Source organism: Diachasma alloeum, unplaced genomic scaffold (genome assembly GCF_001412515.2).
Source record: "Diachasma alloeum isolate Michigan unplaced genomic scaffold, Dall2.0 Dall_scaffold_00865, whole genome shotgun sequence".
Lineage (NCBI taxonomy): Eukaryota > Metazoa > Arthropoda > Insecta > Hymenoptera > Braconidae > Diachasma > Diachasma alloeum.
Genome location: NW_021680986.1, coordinates 320,016 through 329,422, shown reverse-complemented (window position 1 = coordinate 329,422; position 9,407 = coordinate 320,016). Strand labels below are relative to the sequence as shown.

The 9,407-nt window shown below is 38.9% G+C and overlaps 1 protein-coding gene across 1 annotated transcript in view; it reads left to right on the top strand.

Annotated features, from left to right (window-relative positions):
• Positions 1 to 577: 577 nt before the first annotated feature.
• The window catches only part of LOC107045058 (flocculation protein FLO11), a 51,135-nt gene continuing 42,305 nt past the window's right edge, over positions 578 to 9,407 (top strand). The window contains exon 1 of the mRNA XM_015267187.1: positions 578 to 754. The gene's annotated coding sequence lies outside the window, so the exon portion shown is untranslated. The remainder of the gene's footprint in view (positions 755 to 9,407) is intronic.

The window sequence follows — 9,407 nt, the reverse complement described above, 5'->3', positions numbered from 1 at the left end:
GAGTTATTTCTACGTTCGGTTCCATAAAATTTCTCAATCATTGGGAAAAAATTACGGAACGACTTGTTGTCCCCACAGCGGTGAGTCATCAGACTAGTGATTAATTTTTACAGAACAAATCGTAGAATTCACGTGGCGATTCGTACAATTTCAGTTCCGACTTCCGCTTTTTATTGAATTTTCCTTCGCTCGTGGATTTCATTTCGAAACGTAATTTTTCCGTTTCTTTTCTGGTAATTGTTATTGAATTTTTCTCTCCGTGCATTGTCGGCTGACGAAAGCCGTTAATTGGCTCTCTTCAGCAAACCGACTGCATAATGCACCTCCGAAAAGGAAAAATGAAGTGCCAAGTGATTGAGCATTTTCGGCGCGTGGAGATGAGCGACGGGAAGTGAGGTGCGCAGTGGGGAAGACAGGAAGGTAGGGAAGCGCAATAGAGAGTGTAGAATAGTTGCGTCGCGATGAGGGTGAGAGGGTTGTGGGAGCGTGAACAGTGGAGGGAGGGTAAACCACGTCGAGGCGGCATGAGGTTTCCATGCGGCACCGGCGACCCGTCAGTATCTCGCCGCGACTCCTACGTAACGTGTCCCCTGTGCGCCGCGACAAAAGGGCACCTTCACCACTGATAAACAGTTTATTGTTCCCAGAGAAAATAATCACTCATTATTTATTAACAAAAGAGGAGTTACGCCGGAGGGAATCAATGCACGAGACTTCACTCGGCGATTTTATCGAACGCTAGGGGATTAAATCGGTATGTACACGTTTATTTTAGAAAGGCGCATCTCCGTTGGAATTATCAATTAGTAATCTCGGAGATAATTAACGAGTCTGCGGTTGGCTTCTGAGTTTACACAAAAAATCGTTAAAAATTTTATCATCCGGTTTCCGCGGTTATTTTTTTTTATTACAGCCTCATGCGGAAGCGGAATGCGCACCGCACGCTCGTTTCGACGGTCATAACGAGAGGTGTACGCGGTGTTCTGTACCTCCTTTGTGTCGTACGCAGGATCGTAAAGTAGACGCATGGACATGAATAACGCGTTAACGAGTTCGGGAGAAATGGGAGATTGAATAATTTTTCCGGGGAGTTTTGATAATCTCGGCATTTTTCGCGGTAGGAACGTCGGAGCTGGTGTTTAAAATTTTTCGCTGACATTTCCGGCACATTTTTTGAAAATTTCACATGGAGAGAAGAATTCAATAAAAATTACCAGAAAAAAACGCGAAAATTAAGTTTTGAAACGCAATCTGCGAGCGAAGTAAAATTCAATAAAAAGTGCGAGTCGGAACTGAAATTGTACGAATCGCCACGTAAATTCTACCATTTGTTCCGTAAAAATTAACCACATGTCTGATGAATCACTGCTGTTCGGGGGAACAACAAGTCGTTCCGTAATTTTTCCCCAACGATTGAGACATTTTACGGAACGGAACGTAGAAATAATTCGCCAGTTTCATAAAAATTGTTGAACGTTCAATAATTTTTTATTTTGGAGGCATAATAAGTCGGCAAGTTTCTGTAAGATTTGACTTCTTCGGGAAAAATTACGTGACAATTTCGTACTTTGTGAAGAACCTGAAAATTCACTGAACGTTTCACATTTCTTCTCTTCCATTCCTATAAAAATAGCCGGAAAATGATTCCCCACTGCGGATTACGTGAATTGTTCCGTAATTTTTACTGAATATTTCTCTCCGTGCAGGGAATTCCGTCATTGAACATTCTGAATTTCATGGAATGATCAGCGAGAAAATTAGTAGAAGTCAGGAAAATTCCGTTAAATTGAATTCTTCATTTACAAAATGCGGGAAACATTTTTAATCATAAAATAATTGAAAAATCTCATTTTTTGAGAAAACAACGTTTTGAAATCTGAACTTTCCCTCCGATTTTGAGACATTGACTGAGAATCAAGACTTTTCTGCACGAATAATTCAATTATTAATGAACAGCAAATAAAAATAAAAATAAATAAAGAAATACACGCACGCAGCTGTGAATAACGCGTTGGCGAGTTGAAAAAAAAGTAGAGTTGACAAATTTTCCCGGAGAGCTTGGATAATCTCACGTAATGCATCATACAATGACACGGAATAATCTCCGGTAATTGTGTAACAAACAAACAACACCTAGGTGACCTATTTTCGTTACGATTTTTTTCCGTTTTGAGAGAGTGAAAAATTTTTCGAGAGGCGAATCTCGCTGCGTTGGGAATCACATGTTACATGCATACAGCTGGCATGTGATAGAGAGACAATGGGGGTGAGGGAAAATATCCCACGCACTGTGATCATCACGTAATTGTGATGGGATCGATGGTAAAATCGAGAGGGAGAGCTTTAAATTTTTTTATTAAAATTGGTGATCGCCTGTTTCGGACATGCGGGAGAAATTTTGATGGGCATTTGGAGCGTAATGAGGGACAGGGAAATTTTCCAGGCGAAATTCAAGGCTTTCCTGGCTAGTTAGGGAAGTTTAATCCCATTTCACTGTCAAATCAAGGGGAGCACGTTCGAAACGTCAAATTAACAGCTGAAGTCATTAAAGTTTTAAAGCCCCGAGTTTTGCATGGGATATTTAATTACGGCGATTGTTCAGCTGAGAGTCTAAATAATGAGGGAAATAAGGCGTGGAGAGCAGCATAATTTAGCTCGAAACATGATAACAGAAGGACAGAGTGTTGACATAATAGATTACACGGAGAGAAATGTTTAGTAAAAATTACGGAACTGATTACGGAATTGACTCAGAAAATTTAAGTGACAGTATCGTAATTTTTTACAGGAGATTCAGATAAAAATTACGGAACGCCCCGGAAAAATTCCGTGACAGTTCCGTAAAATTTCGTACAACCACATTTCGCTCCGGAATTACGGAGAAGATACGTAATTTTTATTGAATATTTCTCTCCGTGTAGTTCAACTTTCAATTAAGTAGCGAAGCGGTAAAACGGTTTAAGTTGACTTAGCTCTCATCTGAGTTTTTGAGGAATATCTACGAATTCAAGGGAGATAATGAAATTTTTGTAATGACCTTTTTTGTAGAGCGAATTGCGTGCTATAGAAAAGGTTATGACAAAAATTTTGCCACCTCCCTTACATTCTGAGATATTCATTGAAAACTGGCAAATAGTCAAAATCGACTTAAACCGTTTTACCGCTTCGCTACTGAATTCATAAGGAAAAATGGGGTGAAATGTTTCACCACTCGCTGTCATTGCAGTGGAACATGGAAAAATCTGCCCGATGAGATGTATTTCACGAGAGGAAATATCTCCTGCGATACTAGAGATATGGAGGGCCAAATCATCGATAATCATTGATCGAGAGTCAGGAAAAATGAGCGTTCCGAATTCACTTCTTTCCTGAAGTATAAAACACTAAATTATGTTTTGCTCCAAATTCTAATGTTCATGAAAAAAAACTCAAGTTCGTGGAAAACTTCAAATTTCCTCCATCGAATTTATTAATTTTCAATGAGTAAATCTATTCCCTGCCGTAAACTATTCATTGGCTATTCCTTTGAGACGTTTTCTGCGATGAAATTTCCTCATCACTCACTAATTTTATTTCACCGATAAAGTAATAAAATAATTCTCACCGAATGTTTCTCCTCACTTGCGAATCGTCATCGACGAAGTCTCCACCGCCAATTCTATCCCAACAATGGCGTTAGCTACGACACAGATTGAGATTGAAACCCGTTAACAGACTCCTCAATTAGTGGATGCACACCTCCATGGGGTGCCCAGCAAGTGCATTCAATGTCCAGTGCAATAATCGCTGGTAGTCCAGACGTGGATATCTCAATGCACTCGACTCCCTCACGCCCTGTCTCGTTCAATTGTCGTGAACGTACTACATCAACAGTTTGATTTACAAACCCGTTCAATTCGGTGGCGCACACGCCTCTGCATCCCAAAGCCCCCGGGTGATTTAAGAACTCGGGAGAGGGCTTCAGGATTTTTTGTCCCTCGTGTTCCGCCAAGTTGATCTTGGCACGAACATTAATTTTCGTTAAGGCGTTACGTGCCCACGATCGATGATTGTCAGGACACGAGAGGAATTCCGAGGGCTTTTTTGGCGGAAAAATAAATCGCCAGATTTTTTTTATAAAATCAGTAGCGCAGTGGTAAAACGGTACAAGTCAATTTTGACTATTGTCCAGCTTTCAATGAATATCTCGGAATCTGAGGGAGATGGCAAAATTTTTGTTATAACCTTTTTTGTAGAGCCGATTGAGTGCTACAACAAATGTAATTACGAAAATTTCGCTAGCTCCATTAGATTCGGAAATATTGCTCAAAAACTCAACTGGGAGATAAGTCGACTTGAACCGAAATTTTTTTTCGGATTTTCAAAAGAAGTTTTCATCATTTCCCACGAATTTCTCCCTAGTTCTCTTTAAGAAAATTGATGTCACCTTTTGTGTCCGCAATCTATCTCGCCAGGGATATCCTCAAGTTTGAGAACAAGGATAATCTTTGCATAGGATCCTAGATTGTACAAATCTTTTTTCGATTTCCTTTGGAAATAAATATTTTTAAAAATATATATATATAAATATAAATATATTTCAACCCCCTTGGAATGTTTCAATTATTGATTGATAAAAAATTGATGATTACGTCTTCGAAACAAACATTTCCTTCGAGAAAAATAAATTTTAAATAAACGTAACTATGAATACCTTCAAAAAAAAAAATCAAAACCTGATAACCAATAATCACCAACACTTATTAATGAATGGACTTTGTTCTAGATACCTTATGGAGCAATTTGACTATTTCATGAGGTGAAGCAATTATTTATTGTCCAAAATAATACGATTCTAGTTGCAATAATCCGCGATTATCAAAATATGATTAAAATATGATTATTAAAATATGCGTAAAATAACATTCAGTCAAATAAACTCACAATAACGTGATGAACCACATAAAATCAATCATAGAAATCTCGTTAATAAAATTAGACAGATTTGATTTTTCCAAAGACGTTTGTTCTCTAAAAAAATTATTTCCACCGAAGTTGATTCATTCTACGATGTCCCCGTCATTTTAATCATCATTGTAGAGTGAATATTGAATTTTTCATTCCCACGGAATGCGATTAATTATCCAGATATAACTCAACCCGATTAAATTCACGATAAAATATGGAGACAGGAGTTCCTCCTTTCTTCTCAATTCTAAACTGATTTTCACATAGGAATCCATTCTCCTCGCAATTCCAACGCGTTGTCATGTTGGTTGAGCAGTGGCAAACAAAGATATTCCACGTAATCGGGGTACAAACACCGCGGGGGGAGGGGGGGGGGCACTACTCTCCAACAATAAAAATGCACGGGTCTCTCGCTTGTGACCCGCTCATTGTTGCGCGTTCATTTTCGAGAGTAAAATCGACTGGTCAATGGATTATTTTTAGTGCTCTCTTCTGTTGTTCTTGATTGGAAGCAACTAAAGTGAAAAAAAAAGCTCAACTACTCCCAATTTTTATTATCCTTTCCAGTAGTTCTTGATTAATTATCCGGATTGGTCTCGTCTATTCATCAAAACAATTGGTTTATTTAAATAAGATTTAAAAAAAAAAATCAATGTTTCATCGACGTAAATGAAGAGTTGATTACTTAGGAATTGAATCGCTGTTTAGAAGGGGAAATAGATAATTTATTAACATGGGATAATCTGTTATTGGCAATGGATGAATTTAATCACTTCACCTCTAATTTTCGAATGAAATAGCACGAACCATCAATTTGAGGAAAATGCAAACACATGGCTGACCGTCTGGAATTGATCAATTATTTATTCAATATAATTAAAATATTTTCATTGAAATGAATATATGAATGTAGTAATTTCCCTCAAAAAATTGTTGAAATTGAGAGAAATCATTTGCACAAAGTCATTTGCACGACTGGACTATGTCTCGTTTGTCTCTTCTCGTCTCGTCATGTCTCGTCACGTCACGTCTCGTTTCTCTCGCGTCTCGCAACATCACTATTCAAAGTAGAAATTTCTTTTGAAAAAACTCCTCGTAATTTTTCGTTATTTATCACTCCCAGTGTTGCTCCCGCAACCCATTCCGCCAGTATTCCCCGGAATTAACTGTTTATCCAGACATGGAATCGATAGGGGTATTACCCGGACTTAATGAAAGTCGGTCTCCCAATCAGGAGTGAGTGACTCCCCCGATTCCAGCGAAGTAAATACCCCTGAAAAGAAACATTTAATTAAATTTCTCTGCCCTCATTCGCTCAAACGATTGCCCCGAAACTCACGAAATAATATCCTCGGATGGGAGTGAAGTCCCCCGGTACTTACGGAATTCAAATGTTGAAACTCGGACTCTGTATTTGAGTTTAATAGCCCCAATGCCAGCAATTGGGAGTATCACAATGTCTGGTGCCTTCCATCGTTGAACTTTGGAAAATTGTGGAGGAGAACATTGAGTTGACTGTGGCCCATCTCACGGGGAGAATTTCAAAATACGCGGGTGAGGGCTGTGATCAGTACTGGGAGTTGGTTTCAACAGTTGAATGCCTTGTGGAACTATCGAAGGAACTGACTATCAGAGCTCTGGGTTCTGAACTCATGATACACTTTTACAGAACGGTAGGATAACTCAGTAGCGAAGTGGTAAAACGTCAATTTTTTTTTGTCTATTAAAGCTTCGGAACCCATTTTCGGGCTCAGCCAGCTGACATGACTAAGAAAAGCACAAAAAAAAGAAAACGACTGATAACAGCCTCCAATTATCGAAGATTGTGTGATTTGGTTGTAGTTATCTAGACATTGTTGCTGTTATTTTAACCCTAGTCTGGTCACCTGACGGGAAAACGCGACTTTAGTCACCTTCGCGGGAGAGTGCCGCCGTGTTATTTAGGCTCCAGCGTTGCCGAATCCACTCTACACTTCCCGGGCGCGTTTAGCGAGTTCCCAGCAACGTCGCGCAACAGGCAATTTCATTTAACACGGGAAAAAATTGTTCACCTGTTGGAAATAATTTTTTGTCTCCCAGAATTAAGGATACAATATTGAAAAAAAAAATACTAGAATATCCCTGATAATTCAATTGACGAATTAAATTTTTCTCAAATTTTTCCGGTCAACCAGTCGATGGCAAGGTGAATAAAACGACGTGTTGCGGCAATTTCCTCGCATGGTGACCAGTCTAGGGTTAACTATGTTAGTTTTAAATCTGTAGTTCACATTTCTTAAGAAATTTTGTAATGTCTCTGATGTGTTTCTTCGAGGGTGTTTTCAGGATCTGGATTTTGGTTGGAGGTTAGGGTCTATTCGGTCCCACCAAATGTTCATTAGTTAATAGTTAACGAATGTATATTTGAGGAGCCTTGTTTGACTTGACTTTCGCCATTCAAGTGAACCATTCGTTAACTATTAACGAATATTCATTTGGTCATATTCAACTCTACCATTCGTTAATAATTAACGAATCTCGTTTGGAATAAATGAATCATTCTATCAGTGTAGAAAAATCAATCATTTGTGTAAAATCTCAAATTTTCCAGGGGTCTCATTTCACCCCACTGTCCATTAACCCCCAACATCCCTAAAAAATCACTCTCATCACAATTTTATTCGCCGTAATAATGGCAGAACGACCGAAAAAAGGAGAAAGTGTAAAACCGACTTCTAGTCTCGCGCAGTTCTCTGGACCCGGGGTCTCTTTGATGCTAACGTGTCCTTTCAACTCTACGGCGCTCTCTCTGTCATGGACGACGCAATTATACCGACCTCGGTTCTCCTCCGAGGCCATACAGCTGTCGCCAAAGTAAAATGGAATTTTCGCTGTCGTATATTAACTCGTTCGCCTCTACCCACCACTTGAACATCAAAATAATCGCGAGACATTAGCATGACAATTATTCTCCAATAGCAGTCGGTCAAGAGATACGATCTTTCTCATTACCACTCCAACTGGCGCTTCACGGTTATGAAAGTTGGTCCAAAAATTTTAATGCAACGATCCTGGCTCCGGCGACGAGATCATTTTTTTCCGGTGTTATCAGCATTTTTTGTCATCCCACATTTGTATTTTTTCTATTTTTAGTAGTGTGACCATCAGTTTTTCTATTTACGTGCCCGTCGGATATTTAAAAAATTCTGATGCATCAGTGGAAGAATGTCTCACGGATTTAGAATTTTTGTCACAATTGGATTGATAAATTGGAGAACTTCATTCGAAATTAAGATTTCAGTAGCGAAGTGGTCAAACGGTTCAAGTCGATTTTGGCTATTGGCCAGTTTTCAATGAATATCTCGAAATCTAAGGGAAATAGCAAAATTCTTCTCATAACCTTTTTAGTAGCACTCATTGTGCTCTACAAAAATGGTTATAATGAAAATTTCGCTATCTCCCATAAATTCGGAAATATTTCTGAAAAACTCAACTAAAGAAATTGACTTAAACCGTTTGACCACTTCGCGACTGATTTATCTTGGAAAGACCCTCGTAATGTTCCGTTATTTATTTATTTTTAGTTCTGTTATGTTGTCGCAATCCCCTTTTCGCTAATTCACGCAGATCTGCGTTCCCTCTCATTCTATTTTTCCATAATTTTCTGTATTTTCGGGCGCATCAGATGCATCAGAATTTTTATCACAATTGGGTTGATAAATTGGAGAACTTTATTCGAAATTAAGATTTCAGTACCGAAGTGGTCAAACGGTTCAAGTCGATTTTGGCTATTGGCCAGTTTTCAATGAATATCTCGAAATCTAAGGGAAATAGCAAAATTCTTCTCATAACCTTTTTAGTAGCACTCATTGTGCTCTACAAAAATGGTTATAATGAAAATTTCGCTATCTCCCATAAATTCGGAAATATTTCTGAAAAACTCAACTAAAGAAATTGACTTAAACCGTTTGACCACTTCGCGACTGATTTATCTTGGAAAGACCCTCGTAATGTTCCGTTATTTATTTATTTTTAGTTCTGTTATGTTGTCGCAATCCCCTTTTCGCTAATTCACGCAGATCTGCGTCCCCTCGCATTCTAGTTTTCCATAATTTTCTGTATTTTCGGGCGCATCGGGTGCGCAAATTAAAACAACTCGTCTAATTGTTTTCATGTGTTTGCCCTGGGAGGCCATTATTTCCAGCGATGCTAACACGCGTTATTTCCGTTCGTTTTTCGCATATCGTTGAACGATAAATTCATGTGGCTAACTTTCGGGCCAGACGCCAGCACGTCGGCTCATATATATATACCTGTTGGCGTAACTCACCCCTGGCTTTATCGTTGCCATCATTTTATCGACGCTCGTTTTCACAATTTCGACTGGACGATTCCCGGAAATCTAGGTTCACCCCCTCCCGGAGGGTTTTTATCGTTTTTTTTTGGGAGATTTCTCTTTTTTTCGTCGGAGTCCTTTCATC